Source organism: Numenius arquata, chromosome 3 (assembly GCF_964106895.1).
Source record: "Numenius arquata chromosome 3, bNumArq3.hap1.1, whole genome shotgun sequence".
NCBI classification, from domain to species: domain Eukaryota; kingdom Metazoa; phylum Chordata; class Aves; order Charadriiformes; family Scolopacidae; genus Numenius; species Numenius arquata.
This window is the reverse complement of record NC_133578.1, coordinates 19,051,763-19,076,489: the sequence shown is the minus strand read 5'-3', so window position 1 is coordinate 19,076,489 and position 24,727 is coordinate 19,051,763.

The following is a 24,727-nucleotide window of genomic DNA, read 5'->3' as shown; positions in this document are numbered from 1 at the left end:
TGGTGCTTTCTCTTCTTTTTGGTGGAACGTTCTGAGGTTTTGTGTTTGAATGTCTCTGAAAGGGGGAGAGTAAATCTCTTTCTTCATAGTACATTCTAACTACTCTTCTAGGTTAATGTTGTTCTGAATTTTTGATCTTGGCTAACCTCAGGCTCTGAGCACATTCACTCCTGCTCATAGGCAAGAAAATGGATAAAAGAGGATTCTAATTCTCTCTTCTGGAGGCAGAGGAGGGGCAGGATAGAAAAAGATGGTGTTATCTTACTGCTAAATACTTGAAGGAGACATTTATTATGATAAGGAGACACACAAGAACCTTAAAAGATTTGGTCTTACAGATACGGATTTTCTGTTTTGTCTCATGATACTCTTGTACCTAAATATTAGCAAAGGCTTAACCACTTTTATAGGACTTTTGCTATGGCTCCCTGTACCTGGAAACTTGCAAAGCCAAGTTATGATATGAAGCAGATATTCATGTATCTATTCAGGGGTTGGTTTGTGGGTTTTTTTCCCATGAGTCTCAAAAAAGTTCAGGCTTCTCCATTTTAAAGCACAGTAAAGCTAACAGCTTTGGGCTTGACATTCCATCTCTGGAAGTGAAAACTGATTCCTTTGCCCCAGGATGGTAAAGTTAGAGAAATTAGCAAGGGAGTTAGTTAGAAAATAATTATTCAAAGCGCTGTCACCGAAAAAGTAATCTTCTGCTGCTGCTCTGAGTTTTGTTGCTGCTTTGCTTTCCTCGGTGATGTTTCACATAATCCAACCTAAGAGTTCTCTGCTGCCGTGAAGAAAATATTACAAGCAGTCCTGATTCACTGCTGTGATAACAGAAAAATCCTATTCCTATTTAAGCTGCTGCAGCGTGACTTCTGATGCAGTGTTAGGAAGAAATCTCAAAGCTGAATTTTGTCCAGAAAGGAGAGAAATTCTCATACCTTTGTGCTAAGAAAAAGACGGAAAATGCTTCTACATGATAGCTCCTCCTCTAAGGTGTAATGAAGAAAGATGATTGTTGTTATTTAGGAAATTGGGCAATTTATAAAACATAGTTGAGAACAGTAATCTGAATGATGGACTGTGTCAAAAGAGATATTGTAACAGCAATAAATGGTGAATTAAATAGAAAGTGCTTGAGGGCTGAAAGCTGGAGTTCAGTCTTGCAATATTAATTAAAATGATAAAAGTATGTGGCATTCCTATGAAACAGCTAAGTCTATTGGAACAAAATAATTCCCATTATAGCTCTGCTGAAGACACATGAGTCACACAGAATAAATTTGGCTCACTGAGTTAAATTCTGCATCACTACTATGGGAGACAGAACTGTACCTATTGCGCCAGGTGCAATTAAAGAACTTACAAGGTGCCTAGTCTTACTATAATAATTACTTTTCTTTCAACAGTTAAAAAGGATTGAAACAGAACTGTATATAGAAGGGGGAAAAAAGCTTATTTTTATATGGTTATCTTTTTTTTCCATTGCAGCAGGGAAAAAAGAATTGTGTGAAATGGCTGTTTTCTTTTAAGGCAAGTTTTACAGATTATATTTGTCCAGGATGTTTGTTCTTTATCCAGTAGACTGAGGATCATTTAAAAAATAATAAATTGTACTCTTTTAATTTTGATTTTGTCATTATTTTTACAAAACCCACAAAACAGAAAGGACTTTCTGATCTTGATCAGCTTCATGTTGATGCTAATACATCTCCATAGTAATCAGTCTGTTACAATTAACAATCTATTCTTTTTTGCTTTTTTCTTACAATTGCCTCACAATAAGAAGGACAAAGAAACAATAGTGTGGGAAGAAACACAACCAGAATAATTTAGTAGTAGGAAATAGTCTCAGGTAAGAATTTCCATCCATTTTCACAAGTCCAAAATTATTTGGCACTGTGCAGTGAATGTGTAAGGAGGAAAAACGTGTATTCTCTGACTAACATAAAAGTAGGGGGCTAGGCTTCAAACTCTTTCTTGGAAAACTGGTCCCATTATGGGATATTTGCCACTTCATATGCAAAAGTGTGTATTCAGTCGTCCCTCCACTGGCACACTCCCAAAAACTCTATCCAGAGCCCTATTCATGGTTAGTGTAGTGTAAAATGGGTCAATTTAACAGACTTTAATTGGATCAGTTTTCAAACATGAGTTACAAATATGGGTCTCTTCTTTTTTCACTTAACTCTAATTGCTACTTGCTATATACTACATGCCTGCATCAACTTGAATGCTGAAGTACAAAGATGTTGCTGTAAACTGAGCACCTCATTCTGAAAAGGGAGGCCTACACTGGGTTCTCAGTAGAAAGCATAGAAAAGCATTCAACACTGGGTTACTTAGCACATAGAAAGATTAATTTCTACTTACACTGATCCTTATGAAATAGAAGTCTCTTCTATTTCCCAGCTACTTTTTAAAGCCTCTTGTTAATTCAAGCCTACAAAGCCCTTGGTGGTGGGAAGGGGAAATAGCTGGAAGATTGGTGATTATCTGCTTTAGGATGACTCATTCAATATGAGCAATTGTGAATCATGAACAAACTATCTACAGGCAGCACTCATAAGACTTGATATCTTCCATGTTACTAGATGCTTCTAACGTTTATCATTACTGTTGTTTTCTTCTCAGAAGCAGAAAGGCTTACAATACGGTATTGAAGAATTACTGATTTAAAAGTTGCACAGAACTATTTGTGACACTAATCCTCTACCAGGTACCATTGCAGGGGTTTAGCCAATCATTTCAGATTCTTGTGTAACTTCAGAAGTCTCTAAAATGAAAAAGAAAATGTAAAAGTTTATCTCTGGGCAACATACTGTTATTCCTTGTGCACAGGGGTCATTAAAAGATCGAACTTTGTGATGCCGCTACTACAGTTGGTGTGGCCAGGAGCAGGGTGCTCTGCTAGGTGGCAAAGGGACAGCGGCAGGGTGGGAGAGTAGCCCAGGATTTACAGATGTTGTTAATAAGAGCAGAAAGGTGAGATTTTAAAACCTTCAGGCTCATACTGACTCCAGCATGGAGCATCTAGTAATGGGTAACAGTCAGAACAGCATACACTGATAACTGATTTCTATTGCTATTCCAATCTGTCTTTGTCTCATCATGTTGTACTTGACACCCAAGTAATCCACTTCGTTTCTCATCCTAGCCTTCATCTCTTCGTTCAGCCAGACCTATTTTTCTTGACGTTGCTTTCTGGCATTAATCCCCTAGTTTCCTAGCCCTTCTGGTACTACTTGTCTCATTCCAGGCTCTTCTGCCTCACCTCTCTCCTTCCTTTTCAGTTTCTTCCTTCAGATTTCTGTTCTGCTTTGTTTTTCTGCCTCTTCCTTCACATCTTTCTTTACTCTGGCTCTCCATTTCCCTCCTTCAGATCTCCTTTTCAACCTTCACCTGACAATCAGTCTAGCTCACTGTCCCGGTCTACCTGTCCAGTCAGTCTTATCTCAATAGGCTGTATATTTGGGCTGTATATATGGGCTGAGCCGTTATCAAACCTGCCTGAGCGGTTCTATTGCTTTCCTATTCTCTTTACTTCCTATTTTCAGTTTACTTACTGAAGCAATCCTTTTTTGGTCAGCTCTACCTTGAGGTCATTCTCTCCCAGTCAATAGATTCTCAGGCCTCCTCTATTTTTCTTACCAATTTCTTGTCCCTAGCTCAACCAACTTTCCTATTTATTAATTCCTATTTCCATTTACCTACCCAGTCTCAGTACCACTGGATTCCTTGCTCCAGGTTTTCTTCCCTTTACCTCCATATACTGCCTGGTATTCTGCCTGCATTTGAATCCTTCAACTTCTTGTGCACATTGCGAATGCCAACAGGACAGTCTTGGAGAAGCTAGCTCGTCTTAAAAAGTTACTGTTTCCCGAGGATCCCTCTCCTACTGTGTGCCCAGCTCAATTCATCCAATTCTCAGCCCTCTCAGCCCATTCCCTGAATGCACATGAGTTACCTCAAATGAAGAGGGCAACCAGAAGCAAGGTCCATGAATTTCTTGAGTGGCCTCTTCTCTCAAGCAAACCTGGAGCACACAGGATCCAACTTTGGTGGATGTCCTTACGATGCACATGAGTTAAAGCTGGTATTTGTACTCTGAATATAGTGCACACAGTGAGTGTGTGAGACAAGCTCCATGGCTTGGACGGGAGTGGCTGCGCTGAGCAGCTCCCTCCCACTGAAAGGAGCCGGCCACAGAAAGGTTGCCATAGCACTTCCGAAATACTCTATATTGTTTTAGCTGAATAACTCCTTTGTTTTAGGGAAGCTTTAATTCTGTCAAGAAATAAAAGCTGAGGTTTCCTTTTATATACCTCACAGTTTATTTAAATCAGTGAAATGATTCATTTAAAATGCCCTCATCTGTGGTTACATAGTAAACGCTTTTATTAGTATAAGTGTGTACAGGACATGAGAATCAAGAGACGACAGAGGGAAGACCACTAGGAAAAATAACTTCCTATGACATGTCAGAGAAGGTATGCTCTACTCTTGAAGAAAATTAATTTCCCTTCATAAATTGGTAAGGCTTCTTATATTCTGTGTTCTGAACATACAGTCTCTGAACACCTTATGTTGCCCGTGGTCCTTTATGCAAATATCCCTATATTAATCCTAAATGCTGCTCGCGTATAGCCAAGCACTACATGATAACTAAACATTTTGTTTCTGATAGTGCCCTTTTAATGAGTTGCAGGTGCCACAAACTTCATGTTCCCTATAGTGCTTTATTGCTTACTAGATGCAGTAAAACAGTTGGCACACTGTAAATTATCAAGTGATAATTATATTCATGGCCTCAATACAAGAAGAAAATCCTCTGTTAACAACATATTTCTTCCCAAATGTGGTAATGAGATGTGTTGCACCTCCTAAGAAGAGCTTGCAGGGTGACTCTCTATTTAGAATACTGCAATCACAGTTCTATTTTCGGCCAGCATCTCTCTGGTCAGAATGGAGGGTGACTCTGTACTCCCAAATGTGTATTTCTCATTCACTATACTCTTTAATTTTTACTCATCCACTAAAAGAAAGTAGTTCTGTGGTTAGAACTGGTAAGATTTGATAATTATTTACCAGGAAGGTATCGATGTGAATTTTTCATACAATCTGATTTGAAAAGGTTGAGCTGTAAGCTACAATAACCTGATGGCTTAGCCAAGTTATTCTAGTATTTTTCCACTGTTCTAAATGTCTCCTGTATGTGAACACTCCATGACAGCCACATCTCAAATGGTAATAGTGTCTCTGAATAGCTTAGGATGCTTCCCATCTCTAATAAGCTCCTTTAATATACCAGTCATATAATGATGCTCATCAGTACAAATTACCACTGCAAGGTCAATGAATGTTAATATGTTTCCTACAACAGAACCTTGAAGAATAATACAACCCCCTCTTCCCATCTAACTAAGATAATTCCAGGCTGAGTACCATCCTACAGCAAAATAAATTAAGGAATACTGGAGTGTGTGGTTATGCAGACCACGATTTTGTAAAATAACAATCTCAGAATTCTCCTCAAGTGCTATAATAATTATTACTTTTTAATGGTTTGTATTAATCTGTCAAAATTATGTGATAACTGTAAACAACTAGAATATTAAGGGAGCAATATTCACATAAGATTTAATTTATATCATCTGTTTTAATGTTTGGAATCTTCCTCCAGGCTGCAAAGCTCTACACATGCAAACAGGCACACGGGGCATATGTAACAGCTACACGCCATGAGAGAGCTGAAACAAATTCTGGATCGATCATTAAAGAATTTGGGTTTTTTTTATTAATTCTATTATGTTTTTTTTCAAAACAACTGTTCAGTTTTTAAACAAATAATTTTTTAAACAAATTGTCTTATTTGTTATTTCTTAGGTGGTTTTTGTTGCTTTTTGGAAAAATAAAGATGTGCACTGAAACTGAAGGTTAGTCATTCCATATGCAGGCACTAATTCAGGAAAATTTTAAAGCTGTATTTTGGTGCATCCCCATTTAGGACAGTATGTGAAAAACTAAGAATAAGTTCTGAACAGGAGCCTCAAGCAGATTAATTTTAGTATATGAAGCTTTAATTCAGTATTGTCTCCAAAAGTTGTTTAGCAAAGAAAAAAGGTTTTCTGAATATTCTGTTCTGTTTTCTTTCACAACTAACTTAGCCACCTGTCATATTTGTAGCAGATAATTAATTTCAGAGCATACAATTAGTTTAGCTAAGAATAGTCTTTGCAGCATGCTACCTTCTTATTATTTCTTTATCATGCTTCCCAGCCCATTGACTCATTACTTCTCAGCTACTACATTTACATTTTACTCTTGGGTGAATCCACAAAATAATAAAATGATAAGATAACAGACTGACACTGCTCATTATGTATTGTAATAACCATAATAAGAGGGATAATCATATCACGCTTATATTTCATGCATGCTTCATTGCCTTAAACCCTGGTCTGTACCCATTGATGATTTTGTTTATTTCTTGGTGTTTGCTAGAATAATTTAATATTAAACAAAAAATATATTAAATGGTAATGGATGATTTATTGGAAAATATAAGGGTAAAACCAGGATAAATAGCTATTTGAAAAACACTTCTAAAAGAATGTCTTTAATTAAAAAGATATTTCATCATTAGGCTGATAGACAAATTAATAAAAACCAGTTTTACTTTATAGCTTATATTACAGTTAAAAGGGGACTCTCATGAGAACAAAAATGCATAAACCATAGTGTATTGCTTTTTGCCCAATACATAATTCATACATGCAAATGTTCTGCAGATATTTCACTATAAATGTAATTAATTGCTCCAGATTCACAGATGAGGCTGTGTGACTGTGCATGCACACATTGCCAGGCACACTCATTTATGTTGATTCAAGGCTAGAGACTCCTGTGACAAGCATAATAGGTAAAGAGGGAAAAAAATATCAGCATTTAGAGACACACAGTCATGCAATATCTATGTAGACAATTCCTTACAGAAATGACAGCATCCACCAAGAAACTGATGAAAGCAGCCTGAGGTAAATGAGGAAAGGTCTCTCATGCTAATAAATACATGTACCATGTAATATTGCATAATATTAGCATACCTCAATTTAGTTGAATTTATTCTTTGTCACTCAGCAATTATCTCTTTATGTTGTTGCTGATTATAACTATTGGAAAAACACTGAAAATGGGGGGAAAAATATTTTTAATGATTATATTTTTTAATACCTTTGCAAGGCATAAGCTCTGTTGCTTTTGTTTTATTGTTATAAAAAGCTACAGAAAAGTTTACAGGTAGTCTAACAAAATGGGGAATTCAGGTTGATAAACATAAACATAGGGGTCATCTGGAAATTTCCAAGCAGGGAGGAGCTATTTGGCTTTGGAGGAGGGAAGCAGACACATGAGATGATCTAACAGGCTTCTCTCTTCCCCATTCTATAAGATTTCACCACTGATAACACAAAGCAGCTGTTGGCAGCAAGTAAAATAAATTATATAGTAAATAGATCTTGCTGTTCTTTCATAACCTCAGTATCAACATTGTAAATATTTAATTGTATTTTTATCTAAACAGTCAGTAAGATCATTCACCGAGAAAGAGATTCTTCGTTTCTAACTGGATTTTCAAATTCCTATCTAAGATTGTGTAAAAAAAAAAAAAAAAGAAGAAAAGAAAATTAGGAGATTGCATTTAGTGGATTATATCCTATGGCATAGTCAGCTGTAAAGGATATGCTCTGAAATTTTGTTACGATTCTATCATCAATTTACATATCTGATCAAACTCAAACAATATATTATTTTGAGTTCATACTCCTTAAAATCAAAATAAACACCTTGATTTTTAAAAGTCTGATCACCAAAGGCTTCCAATGCATTCAGTAGCAAAACAGTTAATCACTTTTGAATACTAATGCATTCTCATAAATAATTGGAGATCACATGTTACTATCTAGTTTCTAACAAAACTCCAAATTTATGTTGGTGTCTAAAAACGAATGCCCTAATAGATTCCTAGAGTAGAATTTTTGGAATTTTTATGATTGCTGTGCTCTATCTTGTTCATTTCTGTGACATAAAGTTTACAAGAATTCTCAGATTTATGACTTCATTAGACTTCTACAGTGTTGGGAAAATTCCTTCAGCCTTCCTTTCTAGACCTTTTTTAATTAATTTGACGGCTATATTTAATTTCTTGGAATTATCTTTTTTATTATACTTGGAGATAGGTTTGAAAGATCAGCTTCAGCTTCAGTACTTTCTATTTTGGTATTACTCAGTAAATATCTGTTCAGAACATATTTGATTTTTCATGGTTTATATTTCATAGGTTTAACTTAATTTAAATTTTAAGTCTTAGAGATGACACTCAGGTTTCTGAATCTAGGAGTTCCCACACATAAAAAAACTGTCACTTTTGAGAATCCAGTTGTTTTTCACATCAAATTCAGTTGAGAGGGAACTGGAAAAGGTGAATTTATGATGTTTACCTACTAGTTTGGAGGGGTCTCCATGCCTCATGTGCTATGCAGAAGAATGCATAAATATTTGTAGATGAATGGGAATTCTGATACATTAGAAAAGCCAAACAGCAATTGAAGAAGGAAATGAAGAAAGAGTTACTTTGGTAAAGTCTTTCTTCAAACTTATGAAGATGAGTCAACTCTTTTTTGTTGTGTGATTTAAAGTCATAACTCATAACCATTATTCACTTGGGTTATCTTGTTTGGATAGGAAGGGAAAAAGCTTCTCATTTGTTTATTTGCTTTTTGTCTTTTCTTCTTCCTGTTTTCACTGGGCCATTTTTTAATATTCCAAGATTTTGGTAGTGTCAGTGAACCAACAGAGAGAAGAAACACAAATATGAATTAGGTAAAGTAGCTCAGTATGAATAAGAAAAAGTAAATGGCCAAGATAAAAAGTTCACAGGTTGAACTTTCCTTTCAAATTTGAGTATTTGCGATTGGCAGATAATAGCAATTGACATGAGTTGATAAATGATGGAACATGACAAAAAAATCCCACAAATTAAATCAAACCAAAACCCTAAGTTAGTCACAAATTGTTTTCAGTAAAGAATCTCTCTTGTTTCTTCCTACTGATTTTGAATAACCACTATTTTCTTGAGTGACTTCTCTGAGTATGGAAGTTAACCACTGGAAATGCCTCAATTTTAATTGTTTTCTATACAATATTTACACTATTTCTGGTGTTTTGCTGGATTGTTTCTCTAGTTTATGAGGTTATTGATGTTGTCTGCATCTTTAACAGCATAAGTAAAATTTCCCAAAAGAAAATCAGAGACAGATTCAGTGAATCTGCTCTGCTTACACTGACATTTCTGCCACAGTATCTTTTAGAAGAAAATTCCTATTTTTGTGAATTGCTACGTAAAGGCAAAGAAGATTTTCAATCATTTCCCCATAGTCTCTACAACATAAAAAGGTCAAAAAGCATACAAAACCAATCTCAATTTTTGCTGAAAAATCAACATAAAATTTTTGTCAGGTTCTCTTCTTCGATCTGATTCCCTGAATCAGATTTCCCCCCCTGAAAGAAAGGGGGAAAAAAATCTTCAAAGATTCCAGTAAAATCAAAACCTACCCATTATTCTTCAACACTCAAAAGCTTATTGCAAGTGAAGATGTGTGGGAACATTTTTTGTTCAGCAACATCTATGTTCTAGCTATAAAAAGTTGCTTACTACCATCTTTCCTTTCAAACTGACATCCTGCAGGCTTTTCTTGTAGATCCTCTGAAAAGCTGTAATACTTGCTCTTCTGCCTTTTCCAAGCTTGCAGAATTTGTAGACTAGTATCCTACTCATTATCTCAAAAGGTTTAAGAACTGCTTAATTATTCCCATCTTGTCATCTATATTTTTCAGCTGCTTAATTGTCTCCAAAAAATCCATCCTATGTGTGAGTTAGAATGATCTTTCTCTTGTGAAAATGCCAGTGTTAGAAAATAATCATAACTTCATCCTGCCTTTGATTGTAGTTTATTCTTCTTTGGTCACTGCAGATCTCACTAAGATTTCAAGAGATCACTTGTCCTTTATAAACACCATAACTAAGATACTGCAGCTAGGAATCTTAACAAGAAGTTGAGGAGTGAATGAGCAAAAAATATAAATCTGCTTCTCTTTAAAAATAGATCTTTTTCTAATTTGGGGCTCATCAATTTGCTCTGTCAAAGAGAGTTACTGTAGAGCAACCAATGGAGAGACAGAGAGATTTTCTTCAGGAGGCAAAAATGCTTGGAGAATCCACAGCAGACATAAGACCAAATGGCAGATTTAGCAAAGATTGACTGATCTAAATCCTAAATCCTATCCATAGAGATGCCAAAACTAACTTGCTCAGAAAGTATAAATTTTCTTCAGCTTGACTTCATCAATTTAGCTTGTTGCTGTGGTATATTGAAGCTGAGCTATTCCACTGGATTAAAACAGAGGTTCCTTGTTGTAAGATTGCTCTATAGAAGAGCTGTCTTTGAATATATAAAAAAATAATTCATAGTATCACTATTCACTTATGAGAATTTATCATGGTCTATATAATAGGTAGGTTCAGTAAAATTACACTACTATTGTTTTATGCCTGAGTTATCATGTACCCATCATAAACTCAAAGGATGAGTGAGAGGATCAGCATCGATCCCATCATTCTTGGTGTTTGGTACCAATACTGTGAGCAAATTTATCTCTGAAGAGCCTTTACAAGACCTTCTAATAGTTGGATGTTATCAGGAAATTAAGTTCTGCAGTTGCACTGTGTGTGCATCCTCTAATAATTTTTGAAGCTGGTGCTGAAATTGTTGAAGATTACTTGAAATTAGGGAGAAAGGCAGAAATCTCACTGGTCAAATTCCAACAGGTTTTGTGAAAATCAGATGAATAGAAAGAGAAGAAGGAAGGAGACACCAAGCAGTGCCCCCAGGAAGGGAGAGGCTGCATGATGAGCTCAGCAGTGATCCGTCCTGTTTAGCCTGTCACTAGTCAGTCGGCAGGCAAATGCTGGCTGGCCAGTAAGCACTTTCTTGACTAGAAACCAGTGACTGGATATGCTGCCTCTTGCTGAAGCAGTAGTTGGAGGCAGAGGAGTGCTGTGGAGATAATGTCAGGGAGTGTGAGCGGCTGAGAACACAGTAGGAACTGGCTTTGTCACAGGACTTGTGCAGTCACAAGGGGTACAGAGCTGGGTAGATGGTGAGGAGGTTTCCAGGGCACAAATGCACAGGAAATCAAGGTTCGGTAGTTGTGCTGTTCAGGGAATATTTAGAATTTGATTCAGATTTTTTTCCAATATACAAAATAATAAATTTGCTTTGAAGAATTTCCCTGGTTTGTCCCCTTTGTCTCTCATCATTCTAAAATACTTCTACTTTACAGAAAGACATAAATTTTGTTGGGTTTCTTTTATGTCTATGTAGAGGTCTCTGTGTAGAGTTTGCTTTGGACTTCATCTCTTGGATTCTTCCTACACATTAATTAATTTATACTCGGATCTCTCCCATGTATGAAAGCATTATGTGTTCCTACTCTCATAGTGCGGTGTACAGCTTACTCTGCTCTAGGGTCTGCAGGAAATGCTTCACAAGTGAAATTGTCCCTGTACAGTTTCTGAGGGCTGTAAGTTGTTAGTAGAAGGAAGTGAACCAAGGACAGCTAAAATAGGAGAACGTGTATTTTGCAGCTTGAGCAAAGAGGCAGGGGAGCTGTAATAGATTTACACCCTCTGTGTCATTCATTATCATTTATCTTACGTGTTCTGACACAGACACACTAGCTTTGAGTTACTCTGGGTTTTGCCTTCAATCAAAGCCAAAGCCAAGTACTTTTCAGCACTGAATACTCACATGCTGTTGAAAGGGCCCTCTACAGCTCTGAAGACAGGTCCACACCATGTAACTGTAAGGTTTTTCATCGCTGAAGTACTGTTGCAGGCAAAAAAGAAAGTAAAGTATCTTGGGTTTTAACAGAAATTTCTCTCTGTCCTTGAGAGTGTAGATGCATTGCCTCTGTTTAGAAAGCTTCCCATTATGGTGAATGAGTCACTATAATTACTTCTTATCCATTATCTTTGAATTATACTCAAAATTCCTAGTGGGATGGTCGGGATAACGCTATGGAGAATGACTGCCATTTCATCCTGTCCCCTCTTCATCTGCTCCTATGAAGATCCCTGAGAATATTTTTTGTTGAAAGAAAGCACACTAGAGAGTCAGTATTTTTTCCCTCCATCCACAGACTTCCCTCATGATCAGATGGAGATATTCATTTTTATCTCCAGCAAAATGTGATGGAAGCATTCACACTAATTTTAAAAGAACATTAGATGGAGTATATGTAGATAGAGATTAGATGGAGTATATGTAGTATATCTATTGTTCCTTACTTGTACCTTCCGTGTTTATCCTATCTGTTCTTTGTCTGTGTTAGTTTAGATTGTAAGCCTTTTGGAGACAGAAATAAAACATTTTATACAAAACATAGTCAGTATATAGCCAATAATAATGATCATGTAGCTGGGAAATCAATTAATTCCTTACTATTATCATTCCCTATATATTTTTCTTAATGTATGCCTTCTAATGTACATAATTCTAGTGGGTTTTTGCACTAAAGCCATACATTTATTGCATGTTTTCTGCTAAATATTTACAAGGCAAGTATTTCTCTGCTGTTTAATAGTTTAATATATACCACTATTGAAATGAAGGGAAATGCTACTAATTTAGGATAAACTTATTTTGGCTTAAATTTTTAAGAAACATCATGAGTTTATACTTTCTTTATATTCAGAGACTTACACCACTTTCTCTCTTCTGTGTGTTTGCATTTATAGTCCCCTAGAACTTCTTGGGTTTTGCTGGCACTGGAACTGGCAGCACCAAAATACCACGATAAGGGTTGTTTATGCAATACTTCCTGCCTCGCCAAAGCCAGGAAGTGCTAACACCCCTACAAAAATTTCACAAGCTTCATAGTCCGAAGCCGTTCAACAAAGCTGCCAAACTTTCTGGATGCTAATGCTAACTGAGCTTTTTTATATTTGCCTGCCATTAGCACTGTGCCTAGAAGGATGCTAGTTTGTCCTTGAAGACTAAAACCCTTTGCTTATTTATTCTTTCAATGGGACAACCGTAACTCATCAGCTTCTTTGCACCATTTGTCCGATGTATCCCAATTAATTTTGTGGAATAACCACCTCAGGAAGTCACACTTAGTTTAGGCTGAGCTTATTAATTTTTTATGGTGTGACTGATGGCAAGCCAGGTAGAATGAGGCACTGTTGAGAATCTTCCACAAGTGTAAAAGAAAGCTGTCTAGCACGACGGTTTGGAAAGAAAAATGTCTCTGTGCATCTTTTTTTTTCTCTAGTTTGTACAAATAATGTACAACAAAGTAACTTCAGTTGCTGTGAGTCTATAGCTACTGAGAAAGGGACAGACATCCCAAGTAACCTTTTTGAGGAAGAAATGGGTTGGGAGAATTTGGAAGTCCATAGCAAATTATTACTGCCAACACTAGTGCTGAGTATCGGCATTTGCCAATAAGATTTACAAGATCCTTTCTCTGACAGAAGTCTGATGGAGTTATATGATGTGCAAAACGCAGGATGATGCAGTATCTTAGAGCAAAGTTTTTCACCTTTGCATGTAAGACAAGACTTGATAGTGAGACTGTTACATAACCTATCTGAGAGCATATATTGCAACTTCTTTCTATAACCTGATAAATTAGTGTTGCATCCCTCTACCTGAGAGTCAGGTCCAATTTAGGCGTTTGTGTGTTCATGAGTGTGTTTAAATGAAAAGGGAAAGAGAGGATTCATAGGTGACAAACCTGCAAGGGAAAACAGTTCTTTCTCAATAAGCCTCTGCCCCCATCCCCACCTTTTCATCTACAACTATCAGAAACCAAACTCCAGAACTGAGAGCGAAGAAGCCCGATGGTATTCTTCCTGGAGGAGGGAGTCATTACAGCAAGACAAGAGAATATAATAGCAAAGTGACACAGAGGAAAAAAAAATAACTTTTTCCATCCTGTGTGGGCTAGGTGCATAAATTAAAAGCCTGCAGCTTACAGGGATCCTGTGTTCTTTCTTCACGGTAGTCAGTCTATTCCCAGAGGGACGGAGTCCCAAGTCTATTACATCAGCTTCCTCTTTATGAGTAAACTCTTTACAAGTTGTCTGCTTAGGGAGTTTTTCTATTGGAAAGTGGTACCTTATTCACTTACCTTTTTCATAAATTGCAAGCATCTATATTTTTAAGACCTGAAGAACCTTAGCATAGGTCACCCCATATCTCTGATCCCTCAATGATTTACACTAACCTAGTAGGAATGGAGTTGAGGGAAAGAATCAGATATAAGGAGATAAACAGGGGCAGGGACAGCAGCATACAAACAGTTGTGGAAGTAAAAATAATTGTGTGACTATCACACCTATGAAAAGAACTATTCATAAGCATTGGATCATCAGACACAAGCCAAAGCCAAATGACCTACCAGTGTCAAAAGATGTGTAATGCTTACTCTTTAGTAATAAAATAAATGTTCCTCATGAGAAGATATGATTCTTCCTAAGCAATGTTCTCAGCTTCCTGAATGTACAAAGTGAAGGAAAAATTGAGACATAAAAATTGACTTCTGGATTTGAATCCTGTCCCAATCGAATGGTAGACTGAAGAAAGGTCTACCATTAGATTATCAAGGTCTTGTCTGTTAACAGCTATATGAGCAACTGTGACTGAAGCCAAGTCTTATCTTTTCCGTTGATAAACTGAAGAGGCTGAGCTCCAACATGAAGTCAAATAGCAGCATTCTTCGTGTAAACATGTAATCCCTTGTCATTTTAACTCCGCTCGGTTTTGAAAAAAGGCTCCTCCCTGTTTGGAGGCCTTTCAAATCCATGGTCTTAGACCAAACCCCCTTCTCAGAGTTAAAGATATTCATGTTTATTTATGCCTACAAGAATACCCATACACACACACACAAATGTGCTCTCATGCTCCCAGCTGAATTGGTGCATATATACATTTCGCAAAAGGACTCTTTATTGAGCATGTGCTATTTCAGGAGAATCTCCACCTCCAGTATCCCATTGAGAGATTAGTTTAAGTCTTTGTCTTACTATATCCTGCTAAGAACGTCCTATAACTGGAAAGAAAGAAAAAATGGTATTCAGAAATTAAAAAAAAAAAAAAAACAAAACAAAATAAGAAAGCAGCCTATCCGCTGATTTTTAGAATCTATATTTTAAAAAGAGATCTTTTTTCCTAATTTTTTCATTTTTTGGCAGAAGCTTTGAGGGGTAACAAGAATCCATGCATCATACTAAAAACTTAAATCCCTGTTTAAAAGCTTGTATAAATATATTATAAGATATATGATGGATTTGCATTAGTCCTGTTAAATACTCACGTAAATATATTATTAACAATGATTCATTTAAGTTATTTTAATTATTCACTTTTTCAGTTCTCTTAGATTAATTTTACTTCCTTTGTGGGTGTTCTGAATACCTAATTAGATTCTGAGATGGGGAATATGTTCAGAGCTTGTCAGAACATACACAATCAATAGTCAAAGAAACTTCTAAAATGTATGACATTCAGTAACAGTGACTAAAACAAATAATATGAAAGAAAAATATGAAATGGTAGAAAGGCTGAACAGGAATAAAATATATGAGTTACTTTTCAACATGGTATGCTGTCTTTCTCTTTTTAAATACAGACAAGAAAAAAAGGAAAAAAAAAATATTTTATTTAACGTTCAGAGAAGATGTTGTAATAAGCTTTAAGTTATTATGAATATAACCATCATCATGGTGGTATGTTGAAAGGCCAAAATCTGGAAGAACTTACAGAAAATGCTAAATAATGGAGTTGACAATCAGACAGGCAATGTGCAGTACCGTGAGACCTCCGACAAGGTACTATGCACCTCCAGTGGGACATGGTCTCCCTCAGTATGAATCCATCAGGAACGAGGAGCATGCAGCACTTTGCAGCATCAGACATTTCAGGTGTCAAAACTGGAATGAAAGTTGCTGAACTGGTGTTTCTCTGGGTATATTGATGACGGCATCCCTTGGGAGAGGGCTTTTGCCGTTCACTAGTTTCCTGTGTTTCTTCAATCAAATTTCCTGCATTTGGATATATATTTGTATTTGATATATGTATTGATATAGATATGTATTGTATTGATATATATGTGTATTGCATTTCATATGTGTATTTATGATGTATTTATATTTACATACAAATATAAGTTTATATATTTCAATCAAGTTTCCTGTATTTCTTCAATCCGAATGACACGCCTTTGGACACGGGGACACCCGGAACAACCCTCTGGAACCGGAGTGACTGACTTTAGCGGCTCACCCGCTCCCGAGCGGCGGCGACAGCGTCGCGCAGCACCAGGTGGCACTGTCCCCCGCCGCCCGCCCGGCCCCGCCGCCCCCGCCGCAGCACGGCGGCGCCAGGGCTAGCGGCCGGCCCGGGGGGGCTTCTGCCTGGGCAGCTCGGCCTGCGACCAAGGAAGGGGAGTCCTCCCGGCTCCACCCATGATGACACGTCTTTAAGCTTGCTGAATTCTTTCTCCAAGCGTATCGGCTGGGAATGGCCAGGGCACTGCGGATCAAACATTGCTTTTCTGCGCAGAAGGTATGGAACTGGCCAAGCAGTGGGTCTCCATTCTCTTCCCTGACTAGAGGCAATTCCTGAAGAAGATTTTTCTCGAGGAATCGGGAACTGGTTCTTGTCTGAGATTCCTGGGGGAAAAAAAAAAAAAAAAAAAAAAAAAAAAGAAGAGCTAGTCTGCATGCGGCTTTGTTAAAGACACTGCCTGGCAAACTGACCCGTACGCAGAATTGGATGCTGATAGTTCAAAAATTCTTTGTTACAGTTGTTGTCACTCATGTCCTTTAGGTTATGTAGGGAGTCTAAGGTTGTAAATAAACTAGAAATGACAAGAAACTAAAACTTTAAAAACTTTGTGAATTCCTAGCACATTCAATCAGCCAGTATAAAAATATGAAAATCCCAAACTATAAATCCTAAAGATGACTGCAAGGTTTAGAAAAGACTTGCTAGGCTCTAAGTCCACTGAGGAAAAATGATTAGCGTTCTTCATTGCTAGAGATGTGTTGATTGCAGCTCAGACTTCGGCTTGTTTATTTACAGTTTTTAGGTCCCCTAGGAACATGTGTTTGGAGGTTTGATGTCTTTGTGCCTCCCCTAGTGAAAATGGAAGCAAAAGTGCTTTATAAACATCAAATTATACAAAAATTAATAAAAATTCATAACATGATGCAATAAATACTGCTAGCATCTGATTGAAATACTATCCCACGATCAGTGAGTACATTCTTAAGTTTCTCAGTGGATTAAAACCCCAGAGACCAGAATTAGAAATGCAATATTTTTATTTGGATAACTTTCTAGCAAAATAAATACACATTGGTTTATAAAGAGTTGTTGTGAAACAGAAGATCTGGAAAGAATTTTAAATGCTAAGAACATTTCGGTGTATATCTGAAACACTTTTTTGATATCACAATGCTTCTGATGCATGAAATCCTAAGGAAGGGAAAAACTTCGGTAAGATGGGACTCTGATAGTTTTGGAAACAAGAAAGATACAAAATGGTTAAATATATCTGTGAGAATTCAAAGCTTTTATTGGTGCATTCTCTCATTTATGTTAGGAACAACAGAAAAATATTAAGCTGGTCAAAAACTGGAGAGCTAGCCTTGGAATCAGAAAATCCAAAATTATTTATGCTTTATTTATTTTTATATTTTTATTTTATGTTATTTGCAACAAAATTTATGTCATCTATACTCTTGTACAAGTCATAGTGTAGTCCCTCCACATCTCAGTTTCATGTCTGTGAATGAGCTCAAAAAATGGGTTCAAAAAGTGTTGTGAAGTTGAATCAAAAAATATTATGACATTATTACAGCACAGTAAAAGTACAGGAGATAAACATCCTAAATGTTTCTAGTTCAATAAAAAAGGGTTTGTCATCTTAGTCCCGCTAGCACATAAATTGCCATGTCTTGAAATGGGTCCAGAAGAATCTCAATGTATTGGATTGACCCTTTCCCACAGTCAATTTTCAGAAATAAGAAAAAAACTTTTTAATCCCCTAAGAAATACACAATAACTGGGACATCTAGCTGAGCCTTGGTCTTAGTTCCACGAATTCACATCAGCATTAGCATTACTGTCTGTGCCGAGCAGAGAGAAAGAAATGAAGTTGCTCAACTCTGCTTTGTCAGCCTTGCATGACTTGAGAACTATTTTAGTGGGGAGTGCTGGGGCTTCCACAGGAAGGTCATCAGCTAGAATGAGTTACCCCAGTGCAACTGAGGATCTGGCATTTCATCTAGAAGACAGAAATGGATTCAAAGCCAAGGAGGAAACCTCCATTTTTACAGCAGATCAAGTGTGATGACACTTTAATGGTTTTCTGAATTATGCAGCAGAGACACAACACCTATTAGCTCTGAGGATGTATTGCACTGTAAGTGTTAATTTGCATGTACATGGGTCTGAGTATCCAGCATTTACAAATAGTTCATGATAAAGCTAAACATGATAAATTGTGAATGAAGCTCAAATACATGAACTAATTCAAAATGGCAATGTGTTGTAGCCCTTTGTGAGAAAGATGTTACCTCTGTGTAAAGAAAATAAAATAAAAATAGCATTGATAGGTGTCTGTCTAGATATATCATCTAAGGGTTTGGTCCATATGGCAAAGGATTTTTAAAAATTTATTAAAATGCTTTATTCTCTGATTCCATTAAATTACAAATTTAAGCCATCAAAAAAGTAGAACTTAATATTGTATACTTGATAACTGGTTGAGTTATTCATGTACTTTCTTAATGAAATAAGGCTCATGCAATTGTGTCTTCTCCTTCTTCATCCCTTATGCCAACTTTTGAAACCTTCAGGCAATTTCAATCAAAGGTGGAGCAGAGGTGTCACAGACAGGATAGCCCGAAATGTTGCATGAAAATCCGTAGCTGAGAAAAGGTGCGAAAGCTGGGATTGTGCTTGAGAGCCCAGCAGGTGGGGTTCAGCCTGGGCCATTTGGCCAGAGAGCAGCCTGCTGGCCAGGCCACACTTGAATGAAGCCAACTCACCCCTCTGTAGGACCTTGCAGAGGTGTGGGACAGCTGAAGGTACTGCTGTGGGTGATGGAAGGAGTAGGAGGAGTTTGAGACACTGGAAAGACTTGTCAGATATTTCATAAGCTGCAGAACTTGTCTAAAAAACAACTGTGTTTGGATTGGAAGGTTGACATTTCATAGTTGGGAATACTTTTATTCCAAAAATAGGAAAATTTAAGGGCATTTAAGAATAGAAGCCTGAAGGATGTATCCTTCACCTTTTGTTCAGAACTTACTTAAGATATGCCTAAAGACAGTGCACCGTGCCCCTAAAGTCTGTAGTAATAAGATATCTGTTGTCCATGTTAATTAAACTTTGAATTTTTGTTTGCATGGCAGAAAAAGAAAAAAAACAGAAGTTTGTTCTGAATTATCCACAAATATTTAAAATCAATTGTTTGAATTTGATCAGGACCAACCACAGCTGGTTGGTCAAGCTGGTAAAAAGACATCCACAAGAATTCTTATTATGCTGCATCAAAGCTGGCTGGGCTTGGTATTTTCCTTATCTGTTTGTGGAGAATGGGAAGGAATGACAAATACCACCCTGAAACTGAGATGAGAAAATTGAAAAGGAATGTCCTAATGAAAGAATTGTAGCTGGTCAATATTTTATAGAGGTACAATTATTCTCTTCCTTGTTCACCTGCTTGCATAGTGAAGACTGTATTGCTGGAGAGACTCCAGGGTGATTAGGAACTGCATGGGATGGAAGTTTCTGATAAATAATTTATGAATAGAAGTTGGATTCTTAATTACCTCCACTCTAGGATGAACATACTCCTCTAATACAGCTAATTTTTGCCATCTGTGAGAAGATGATGTAAATAAAATATACATGTATGAAATAGACCTATTGAGCTGGACCAACAGGAGGTGCCTCACAGCTTTTATGAAGAATGCTGGAAAAAAACCGCAATTGCTGTTAGTATGCAGTCATCTTCATTAGCTGGGCATCTTAGGGTACAGTAAACCAGAATATAGAAAACTCAGAAAATGTGGTGCTTACGTGGGAAAGGATTCTCTCAGACCTGTCTAAACACGAAGAAAAGGTTCTTGTTGGCAATCAGTGTACCCAAATTCGTGGTGGTATGTTTAGCTGCAAACACAGAAACTGTTTTCAAACAAGTCCAGCTGCATCCTTTGCTGACGTCCGTTGCCCATAGCGGGAGCATTGCCTGGTGCACGTGAAACTTCATGAGAGGGGGAGCCCAAAGGCAGAAGTATGTTAAATTCCTATATGTCAGTGCCAGTTAAATACTTCAGTTGTACAATCTTAGAATAGTGTATAGCCCTGTAGATTTTACAAAAGTGAATTGCACTGAGTGCAGCTGTCAGGAGCAGCTGAGCCAGTGCAGTACGTGGCTGAGCTGTGAGGATAAACGAGGGCACGCCACATTCAGCAATGTTTCAGTGAAGCGTTGTTACGCCAGGAGAGCTACTGTAAAAATACAGAATTGTAGTCACTCTGTTGAAATAAATATTTAAGCATTTGCTGAAAGGGTTAATAGCCACTGAATCTAGAGAGTTGATTTAATTGATGAAAACAATCAAGTGCTTTTCATCTTGGTGGCCCATTAACAATGGCCGTTTATTTAGCCTTTGTGCTTAAGAGTGTGGCCTACTGCGGCCTGAATTGAAGAGTCTTTCATTTGTGTTGCAAAGCAGTCAAAGCCATATGATGGGGCTAAGGGTGGCACTACAAGGAGGGTTTGCAACTAATTGGAACAGTGAGTGTTGGGGGTGAGGGGAAGAGCAAAGAAGTCGAGGGCTTAAACCGAGTTGCATTTCTGTAGCCCTAACACACTATTTTGGGGGTATAAAACAGATCTTTGGTTTGTTTGCGAATTAGGATGCTTCTCTGCAGCCACAAGTGATGCGTTGCCACCGCTCCTATTTATTGTAGTCCTTTTATGTGGATCACACTAGGCAGGTTCCTGGATTGTGGTGCCTTGTGTTGCCTACAGACTGACCACACAAGGCAGACAAAGAACAGAAGAGGGTGAAATGTTTGACACAGTTTGCAAACTGGGGAAGTAAGGCACAGGGTAATTCAGCTACTTGCTCACCCTCTCGCCCACATCCTGTGGTAGATCTGGTATTGGACAAAGATCTCCCAAGACTCAAGATAGTATCTTAACCAGAAAAAAAATAAAATAAAATCCCTGCTCAAATATTCCTTACTGTGTCAAAGTAATAACGATTTCAGCATAAACATGTCTCTCTCTTTCAGCTTAAACCAGTGCAAAGACCCCAAGTAGAGCAGAGTACAGCAGTCGATTTTGTTCCTTGATTGAGGTGGATTAAATACGTTTCCCGCCTATTCTACATTGCATTTAACTTTTTCTGCCTTAGGGTAGAACTCCTAATGTTGAAATTATTCTGTAAAGCTTAAATGGGTTTTCTCTTCTAACACGCTTAGAGTCAGTGGATAGCCATTGATTGGGTTTCACTGAGTTGCCCTAAAACTCCTCTGACATGGCAGCACATACAGTGCTTCTCAGGCATTTGCAACAACAGCCCAACTGTGTTTTCATCATATTTTAATCAGTCCTGACCAGTTAGACTATAACTATGATAAGGAATTAATGTTTTTAAAAAAAAAAAAAAAGCAGAATTTAATATTGTTCCATCCACAGTCAGTGAAATCTGGCCATGGACAAAATTATGAATTACTGTTTTCCCTAACATTCACAAAGCCTATCTACATTTGTACTGGTGCACTGTGTAGGAAGTCAGCTTTTAAAAAAGAAAAAAAATCTTTTTGTTACTCTGTTGGGTATCTACTAGCCTTCAGAACACAATTCAGTGTTTACCTTCTTTCTCAATCCTATACTTTGCATAGTGCACAAATGAGGGAAGCAGGGAAGCATTTTTAACCGTGTGAGTATTTAGTTAGATGGTAGGAGATAGAACTGCCAGACAGCATAAGTAGTTTCAATTTAAAAGCGTTTGTCTTTATTATGAACATAGAATAAGCAATTAAAACCAAACATTTCCATCAGTGTGAAAAGTTAAGAAACTGGTCATTTGGTTTAAAGTTTCTTCTACAACGCCACCCCATCTGTATTGCACAACTTGTATTCATATTACTAAGTTGGCTGAATAATCAACATATTAAAAAGATACAAGCAGAGACCGACCTGAGTAGTGCTTAATTAAGATTTTTTTCCTAAGAAATCTTCATTGATCCATTTTAAGACAGTAAGCACTTTCAATACCATTTTAAAAAATGAAAAAAATTACTGCAATTGAGGTTCATGTAAATTATTCCAATAAAATAATTATATATTCTAAGCACATCTTAATAAAAACTGAGCATCATTTGCAAAGTCTCATTAATCATCAGTGGGATCACTGCACTGTAAAAGTTTGTAGTATTAAGTTGCAGGCTTATTTTTAAAATTCAGTGACATATTAAACTATCAATTTTGAGATTCTGCAATGTCAGCTTTGCTAAATAAATTAGAGCAGATATTTCAATGGAAGTAGATCTTTAATTAGAAAATATTCTGGTTGAAAATGGAACCAAATTGGTTTCAAGCTTACATGAACAGTGACACATGTTTGAGGATGAGATTAAGCTTTAGAGCAAAAGATGTTGTTTGGGAAAGTTCTAAGTCTCTGCAACGAGAGACTGGGAAGGAACTTGGAGATCAGCTTTAGCTGTTACAGTTGTAATCAAATACTCTCTTAGCCAGATTTCTTCTTTCATCACTTTCAGGAGCCGTTGTGGCAGAGTGCATTGCTGCTCCTCTCGCTGGCAGCCATCAGCCATTCTCAGTAACTTGACACAACTAAACTGGAGACTGTTGCAGTTGTAAATGCTGGAATGATATAGGCTGCATTTCCCCTCCCCTCATTTCCAAGAGATTTTTTTCTTCTGGATCCTTCTCTCCCCATTCATGATTGCACAACGTACTTGTGACAGTCACAGTTGCTGTTTATATGAAGATGGATTCTAGGAAAACATTCTTCTATTTCTAGCTGTCTTCAGTACAACATGTGTTTTCTTTCAGATCTCATTCTTTCCTTCTCCTCAGGAAAATCCTCACAAAATCCCTCCATCAGCTACCAGTCTTTATTTTTTCTTTTTGCTTGTTCTGTTTTTCTCAGAAGAAAACTAAGTGTACAAGCACCCATAACCCGTCAGCTTAAGAAAGGCCAGCACATTATGTCTAGTTCAACCAAGAACTTAAGACCACAATTTGGCAGTTCTTAAAGCCATCTGTAACAGTATCATCACCTATCTGGGCTGTAGCAACACATTTCCCCGTGAAGCTGTGAAACTTCATTTCTACTCTCCTCTGACCGTCCACCACCCTGGAGCCATATTACCTTGCAGTCTTCAGATAAAGTGCAGCCTGTGTGCTTTTTCCGCTGCATAGACACCAGTACTGTCCACAGAAGGCAGCTGATTTCGGCCATGGCCAATTCAGCTTTTCCAGATGCACATTCTTAACCCACTCAAATACCTGATATTTCTGTTCTGCTCAACTTTTCTCTAACTTTAATCTTTGTCCCTCCCACAGAAAGTTGCCATTGTGGACATAAAAATATTACCAACTCAAATGCTTTTTGTGGTTGTCTTTTTCTGCATAGTCATTCTAACCGTGTGTTAACCAAAAAAAAAAAAAAAAAAGAACCAACCGAAAACAAACAAACAAAACCGAAACAAACAGAAACAACAGAAACAAACAAACAAAAAAAGGAAACAAACAAAAAAAACCCCAAATCAATCCAAACAAAAACCTCCAAACCCCAAACCTAACCAAAACTCAAAAGCTCCCATTTCTCTTTCCTGGAGAAAAGAAGCCCTATCCTAAAGATGTGACTAGGCTTTTAATCTGTGCGGAACATAAAGCTTGTACAAATTTATTCCCTGGAAAAAACTTGTAAAACAATCTTAATGGCCAGCCAGGAGAGCTGCAATGTCATTTGCGTAATTGTCCTCTGCTCAGCTGGAATTTGGAAGAATATCTCCAGTTACCTCTCACTGCTCAGCCTGCACCAGAGATTCATGGCTGCACAAGGGCTGCCTTTGCTATTGCACTGGGATGCTTGTAAATCCTTGTAAATCCTTAAGTTTTTTAGTCTTTCTTTCCACTATTATCACATTTAGCTTGGCTGATGCTAATACGCTCAGGAGTCTTGGTGGACCTTAAATATATGTTTTATTAATAAAACAGTGCTGTGAGACAAAAATGATTGTGAATAGTGTAACAAAGAAATGGCATCTGCTTAATACTCTGAGGATCAGTTTATCTTTGGGTAGAAAGGAGACACATTTGTCAGAAGTAAACCCACTGTGCTAAGCAGGTTTTTTTACAAATAACAGCGGATTATAGTGTGGTACTGGTCCCTACTTTTAACGTTTGGGAAATTATCTTTCAGAGAGAAAATATTCAGGTGAAAAAAAATTATAACTACTATCAACTAGAACAGGAATGTTTCCTGTTTGAGAATGAAGCGTACGCAGCACCGCTGGTGAAAGTACAAATTCAAGCACGTACGATGGGCCAG